This window comes from Arachis ipaensis, chromosome B01, assembly GCF_000816755.2.
Source record: "Arachis ipaensis cultivar K30076 chromosome B01, Araip1.1, whole genome shotgun sequence".
Classification (NCBI taxonomy): Eukaryota; Viridiplantae; Streptophyta; class Magnoliopsida; order Fabales; family Fabaceae; genus Arachis; species Arachis ipaensis.
In genome coordinates this window covers 134,075,100-134,083,066 of record NC_029785.2, presented here as the reverse complement: position 1 = coordinate 134,083,066, position 7,967 = coordinate 134,075,100, and the positions used below count along the sequence as shown (strand labels likewise).

General features: G+C 39.3%; 1 long non-coding RNA gene across 1 annotated transcript in view; it reads left to right on the top strand.

Annotated features, from left to right (window-relative positions):
- Positions 1-7,967, top strand: part of LOC110264140 — a 24,147-nt gene that overhangs the window by 4,878 nt on the left and 11,302 nt on the right. The window lies entirely within an intron of this gene.

Genomic DNA, 7,967 nt, shown 5'->3' with positions numbered 1-7,967 from the left:
TTATTATGGAAAGGATACTCTTTCTAAACTATATGTTGGTCTGGTGTTAACCCGGAGCGCCTAACAGCTCGATCTAGATTTGGAGTATCCTCGTGAATTCGGACTCAAGCGTGGTACCTGCAAAAAGGACTCCGATGCTCAAGTCAGTGAAGGATCACTTAAGAAAATGAATGTATAATCAGTAAGTTTGGTGTGCTGGATGATCTAGTGCTCGTCGTCAACCTTATTCCTGATTTATAGATTGGTTGGTACTGAATGAGCCATCAGCTTGAGCCAAGATTTTCGTGACCAATTTTGGGGCGAGATCATAGAGAGTGGTTTGTTAGGATAGGGTCGTTTTAATTTTTAAATGTAGTTTAACGTGCCGAGATATAACTCGGTTCATCCGATGTACTAGGGATATAGTACATAGCCCCAAGCTTGACTTGAAAAATGTAGTTTAACAAGTTGAGTTTACTCTGTACAGTTATACCTCGGTGCTTAATAGTAAGTATTGTAGCCCTCAAACTCAACGCTCGTTGCTGACTTTTCAAGCTTGGGTTTTATTTTTGTTCATAATTTTATTAGATATGTAACGGTTTTAAAAAGAAAAAATGGGATTTAATAATGGTTTACCTTGTTAACTGGGCTGTAATAAATTGTTTGACCAATTGGGATACGGACTGTTTGTATTGGGTATGTAGACAGTTTTAGTTTTTAACTTTCCTCTAAATTAGTGGATTGCAATTAAATTTTATTGCCGTTTTCTCATTGGGAAGAAATACAATGCACGAGTCAGATCGTTTTTGCTTGAGTGGGGAAAAGGATATGTTTTCAAAAGGTTTGTTTTCTCCCCTTCTTGTCACTTTCTTTGTCTCAGTTTTTTTCGAAAAGAAATGGTTAGAGAAAAGGAAAAAGACAAAGTCACAGTAGTTGAAGTGAACAAGAAAAATCTCTACCATTCGGTTCATGTTGATGTGAAGATTCGCGCGTCATCGTACTGTGATGCCGAGTTGCTTCGTGAGCTGGAAGCTCTGAAGCTTGCTAGGGAAGGGTCAGGGATTTGCGTTGAACTTCTCTCCTGTGCTAGTGAGGAGAGAGTCTGCGAAAGGAGGGGGATCAAGAGTAGGAGTGTTCAAATCTAAAACGATCCAAATTAAACCGTTCATCCAATCCAATTCAAACCGAAAATCGATTAAAACCGCACTAATTTGGATTTGATTGGATTCTATTTTTTGCAAACCGCTGGATCGGATCGGATTTCAGATCTATTTTTCATAACCGATCTAATCCAATCCAAACCGGAAAAAAAAAAAAAAAAAACATCCAATCCAAACCGCAACGCAAGTAAAATTAGTGTTCAGGTCGGATGCGTTTTTCACTCAAAATCGATCCAAACCGCACCGCGAACACCTCTAATTGGGAGTATTTCTACATGTATACTCCTTGCTTTACTGAGTTGCATGTGCAATTCCCCTTTTTTTTATTTTGAATGCAAAGTCTTGACTCAACTTAATTGTGCTCCCTCGCAATTACACCCTAATTCCTGGACATTTTTGCGTGCGTATGAATGTTTGATGGATTTTCTGGAGTTTTCCTCTTCTCTAAATGTTTTCTTTTCTTTATTTCAATCAAAGGGAGTGCGGAAGGGCCTTTGGGTTTTTCTCTGTAGTTTTTCCGGACGCTCCATTTTTCTTTTGTATAAGTCTTCCTTTAGAAACTTTAAATCCTTGTTTGTAAAGGTTCAATCTTTAGAGACCGAGTACCCTTTTTATTTAGATAGTGAACTGATAGAGAATTATCCTCTGTATTGGTGCTCGGAGCCAATGCAGATTCTTGAGACTACTGAGAGGAGCGAGGAAGAAGACCTCTTTTTAGATTTTCTAATAGAAAATTTTGCTGCTGGTGAATACTTGTCTATTCCTGATTTGTTACGTTTTGAGAAGGAAAATGATAAAGAAGGGTTGAAAGCATATATAGGTAATTCTGAACCTGTGTTTTTATTTTTAATGATTTCTGATTGTTGACGTATTGTTGTTGTTTCTTGTAGGTGGACGAGTGTCTCACCTGAACACTTCTCGGCTCCAATCCTTTTTGAGTCGGAAAAAGGAAAAAGTTGGTAGTGGTTCTGGAATGGTGAAGGAAACTGGTGGAGACGCTGCTCATTCTGCTGCTCAACGTTCTGTATCTTTAAAGAGGAAGAGAGATGAGTCGGATAAGTCTTTGGAAGTCATATCCAAAGAAGGTATGGATGTCGTAGTTGGTGATAAATTGGTATTCGAGAGGCAGAAAAGACTTCACAGGTTTATTGAGGGAGTGAATCCCCAGTCCCTTTGGAGCTACCAATTTCCTATTGGTGAGCTTGCTGACCGAGTTTCCCATTATTCTGGGGATATGCGGCTGACTTGGCGAACTGGTGTAGAAGGAATGGAAAAATTCATCCAGGTTAGTGAATTTTTTGCTTTATAAATTTGTGTTTGATATGTACTCGTCATTGATTAGCTGTTATGTAGATTGTGGCTTCGCGCTTGTTATGTGTTGGTTGTGCGACCAAGTTGTTGGGAGCGGAGCAGCAGGTTGTCGTGGACAAAGTGGTTAGCTTAGAGTGATCTGTGAAGGAGAGGGACGACGTCATTATTAACGTAACTACAAAGATGAAAAGTGGGGAGGAGGAAATTGTAAAGCTTCAGGATCAGATTTGTCTCTTCCAAGCCGAGATTAAGGAAAATGACAAGACCAAGGGTGATATGACATCTCGAATTCATGAACTGGAGGAAGAGGGGCTTGAAATGTTTGCTGTAGGGTTTGACCGTGCTGTTAGTCAGGTCCTTCTGTTTTCTCCCGAGTTTGATGTCGGAAGACTTGATGTGACGAAGACCGTGATTGATAGACAGCTTGTGGAAGATGAGATGGGCGAGGGCCATGCTGAGAATGTTCCTCCCCCTTCTTGAAAAAATTGTTGATATTTGTAATTTGAAACATATGACTATCTTTGTTTGGTATTGTAGTTTGGGTACCGATATTTGAATCGGTTTTACTTTGGAATACTTTGTCCGACGTATGATGTCGGTTTTGACTTTATGAATATTTTGGATGTGTGTTGCATACATATGAATGTTGTTTCCAACTTTTGTTTTGTTGGTTCGATATTAATGACTGACAAAGTATAGTTTGTTATAATAATCAGAGAGAGAAAGAGGATTAGATTTATTTATATGTGACAAAGACCTCTCAGTTTTTGAAAGGTGTGGGGTGGTCGGCCTCGTTAAAACCTGTCCGAGTAAAACCCTCCTTAGGGAAAAAACCTCGTGATCAGGAAAAAGAGTACCTGTCCACCCCCACTTTGTTTACAAAGAGAAGTTAGCTATAATAGATCTTCAGAGACGAAATGTTCCAAGTGTTGGGGAGGGCTGTTCCATCTAGCATTTCGAGACAATAAGCTCCTTTTCCAATGACTTTGGATAATCGGAAGGGGCCCTCCCGATTCGCAGCTAATTTTCCTTGCCCTGGTGGTTTCCGAACTTCTTCTATTTGCCTTAACACCAAGCCTCCTTGTTTTAGAGTTCTCGATCGTACTTTCTTGTTATACTGCCTTTGCATAGCTAATTGCATGGATCTTTGTTTGAGCTCGGTTAGGCATCGATCTTCGCTTATTGTATCAAGCTCGGCTGATCTGGCTTCCATGTTGGTGCTTTTGTCAAAGTATTCGGTTCGAGTTTACCCCTGATGCGTGAGCATCTTTCCTATCTTTTCCTAGTGAATTTGCATTCGAATTTACTAAGTTTAATCAAGATTTAAGTATTTTTGAGCCACTATGATGCTACTTTGAGTTGTGTGCAATTTGATTAATTTCAGGTAATATTTGGACAGATTTGACAGCGTTCGTGTAGAAGAAAAGGAAGAAAGTGGATGATGTTGTTAATCCTGACCTCATTGCACTCCAATGAACATAACTTGAGCTACAGAAGTCCAATTGACACAGTTCTAACGGCATTGGAAAGCTAACTTCTAGAGCTTTCCAACGATATATAATAGTCTATATTTTTTTCTGGAATCACTGCCTTGGTGGCGCCAAACTTGGGATTCTCCAAGTTTGGCCCCACACTCACCTACCTCCAGGAATGCATGACGTGGAATTGAAGCCAAACTTGAGAAATTTGGAGTTTGNAGAGTGTGTGGCGTTGAAGTGAAGTCAAACTTGGAATTTTCCAAATTTAACTTCATAAGCACCGTAATTGCAAGATTCTACACGGTATGATGGCGCCAAACTTGGCTCAACTCAAGTTTGGCGCCACCCTTAGTGAATTTGGTGGTCCCCATTCGTCCAAGGAGCTAGCGCGAAGATTTTATTAATTTCTTATTAAACTTTATTTTATTTTAAAATAGGAAAAGATGTTATTTAGTTTAGAAAATATATTTTACATTAATTAGGATTAGATATAAAAGGGAAAAGATTCAGCCCTTCAGACTCTTTTCGTCTCTCTTACCTGATTCCGCATTTTATAGTTTTTCAGAATCCTAGTTTTCTCTTTGAGCCATGAGCAACTAAGCATCTACTGTTAAGGTTAGGAGCTCTGTCTATTGTATGAATTGATACTATTACTTTTCTATTTTAATTCATGTATTGATTTTAATTTCAAGAATTTGTTTTCGTTCTTTGTCTTATAAATCTGGGTGAAACGGAAGTATGACCTTTATTCAAATTGAGTTCTTGTAAACCTTGAAAAAGCAATTTACCTGAACAACAGCTTGAAAACAAATTCTCCTAAATCACTAATTATCTAGACTTAACGGGATACGTGACATATGATCCTTTTATATTTGGATAATTAGGGTTTTTGTGGCACATAAACTAGTTTTGAACTTAACCCTCTAATCGGAATCAAGTGACCAAGGAATTGGCGGTTGATGAAGGTTAGAGGAGATTAAAAAGGTCTAAGAAATTAGGGTTTAGTAACATATAGTTTGCCATGAATTGAATCTTGCATGATTAAAATAGTTGGTAAGAAAAGTTAATCCAGAAAATAAACATCTCTAAAACCTTAACTGTTTTACTCATATATTCTTCACACCAATTTACTGCTTGCTTTATTAATTCTCTGAATTTACTGTTTAATGCAATTGAAACCCAAACACTCTTTTCTGTTTGCCTAACTAAGTAATTCACGCAATCATTGTTGCTTAGTCCATCAATCCCCGTGGGATCGACCCTCACTCACCTGAGGTATTACTTGGTACGACCTGGTACACTTACCGGTTATTTTGTGGGTTATAAATTCTGCACCAACCCCTAACTGACTTCTATGGGAATTATGCAGTCTGTGCCGTATACTAATTGGAATGGGCTTTCTTTTGTTGTGGATTGTGGTGTTGTGTTATAACTCCACAATATTTCTGGTATGAGTTCGGCCCAGCGTCCTTTAGCATCTGTTAGTTTTTTCTTTAAGGCCTGCAAAATAACTTTGTTAGCTGCCTCTGCGAGTCCGTTACTTTGCGGGTGCTTGACGAAGGAAAAATGATATTTGATATGCAGATCGGTTAAAAATGAAGCAATTTTCTTATCTGTGAATTGCTTGCCATTATCGTAAATAATTGCTCTAGGTAAACCAATCTACATATAATGGATTTCCAAATAAAGTTTTGTACCTTGTCCGACGTTATTTTCGCAAGTGGCTGTACTTCTATCCATTTTGTAAAGTAATGAATAGCTACTAATATGAATTTTACCTATCCTGGCGATACCGGGAACAGTCCGAGTATGTCCATTCCCCATTTGTGAAAAGGCCAACTGACATCTGAAGTGTGTAAGTTCGGGTGGGCTATGAATGAGTGGTGTGCATTTCTGGCATGCATCACACCTTTGTACCTTATTTCTGCAGTCTTCTCGTAACGTCTGCTAGTAGTATCCTGCCCATAGGATTTTTATGGCTAAACTTTTACCTCCAGTGTGGTGTCCACAGATGCCATCGTGGACTTCGGCAATGGCATTTTCTGCATCTGCTTGGCTGAGGCATTTTAGTAATGGTTTGGAGATACCTTGTTATGGTGTAATGGCTCGCTTAGTGTCTAAATGACCTCAGATTTTCTGTTTCTGGTATTTCTTCAGTTCTCAAATAGCGAATAAATGGGCTTCGCCAATATTCTTCCTGTGACACACTTAGAATAGATTTGACATCTAGACTTGGTTCTATTAGTCTGAGATGATATAATTGTCTGATGAATCAGTTACCTTATATGTAGCTAATTTGGATAAAATATCGACCCTACAGTTTTGTTATCTGGGTACATGTGATATTTCAAAATTTTGAAAATTCTGTATCATGTTTTTTGCCGAAGTTAAATATTTTTCTAAGAGTGGATCTCGTACCTGAAAATAGCCAGTTACCTGTTGTACTACGAGGAGAGAATCACAGTATACGTATATATTTTTTACTTTTATTTTCTCTGCTAACCTGAGGCTTGCTAGAAGTACCTCATATTTGGCTTGGTTATTGGTGCCTTGAAAAAGGAATTTGATTGACTGTTCGGCTTGTACGCCAGTGTCGTCTTTTAGTAGGATCGCTGCTCCACATCCGCTTTCATTCGATGCACCATCTACATATAGTTGCCATGTCTTGACCGTTTCTTCTGTATTTGTAAAGTCCGAGATGAAGTCGACCAGTGCTTGGGCTTTAGGAGATCCTTGCTTTGAAATTTGGGAGGCTTTTCCTCTTCCTTCCAAGATAATGGTCTTTCGTTTCTCCAAACTTCACATAATTCTTCAATTTCGATTTGCCCAGTCGCTTTGTCCCTAAATTCTTCCAATGTCTTTGGCTTTGCGACTGCTATTGCTTCCTGAAATTTTTCAGGTCGGAGGCCACTCTTTGTTGCGTGTAGCTGTACCTCTGGATTGAGGTCTAGGATTTCCATGGCTGCTATTGTGAAGCGCGTCAGTAGTCCTTCAAACTCTCATGTTGTCCTTGCTTGATTGTCTGAGATAGTCTAAATCTCGCACATAGATTTTGGACGCCGCGAAGTGGTTTATGAATAATTTGGCAAATTAGTCGAAGCTGGATATCGAACCGGCAGGTAAGTTAGAAAACCATAATAAAACAACTCCATCTAAAAAAGTTGGAAAAGATCGGCACAAGATGGGATCGGAGTCACTATTGATAAACATCATAGATTCGAATTTTGTGACATGAACTTTAGGGTCTCCGATTCCCTTGTATGGTGTTAAAATCATTGGAAGTATAAAATTTTTTGGCATTTTAAAATTTATTATTTCTTCAGAAAAAGGGACAGTCCGTTGTCTTTCTGTTTTGAGAGGTGTTTCTCTTGTCTTCGCGTTTGATTATGACTAGCGTTCTTCATGGAGGTCGGCATTGGCCTTCTTGTCGTTCTTTTCTTCGCCATTGTTCTGCATCGCTGCTAACAGTTCGGACATTCGTTAGTTTTTCGCCTGTAGAGCAGCATTAACAGCTAAGAGTTCGGCATTGATTGGGTTGGTCTGAGGAGTCACTGAATGATCCGTCATGCTTCGGCTTCTAAAAAGAAAAGAAGATACAAGTCGAATATAGTAATGTTAGATCAAAACTAATGGCGAGGTGTAGCCCCATGGTGGGCGCCAAATGTTCTGGAAAAAATACTCTTTCCGAGCTATATGTCGGTCTGGTGTTAACCCGGAGCGCCTGACAGCTCGATCTAGATCTGGAGTATCCTCGTGAACTCGGACCCAAGCGTGGTACCTGCAAAAAGGACTCCGACGCTCAAGTCGGTAAAAGATCACTTTAAGTATATAATCAGTAAGTTTGGTGTGTTGGATGATTTGGTGCCCGTCGTCCGCCTTGTTCCTGATTTATAGACTGGTTGGTACTGAATGAGTCATCGGCTTGAGTCGAGATCTTCGTGACTGACTTTGGGGCGAGATCATGGGGAATGGTTTGTTAGGATAAAGTCGTTTTAATTTTTGAATGTAGTTTAACGTGCCGAGGTATAACTCGATTCAT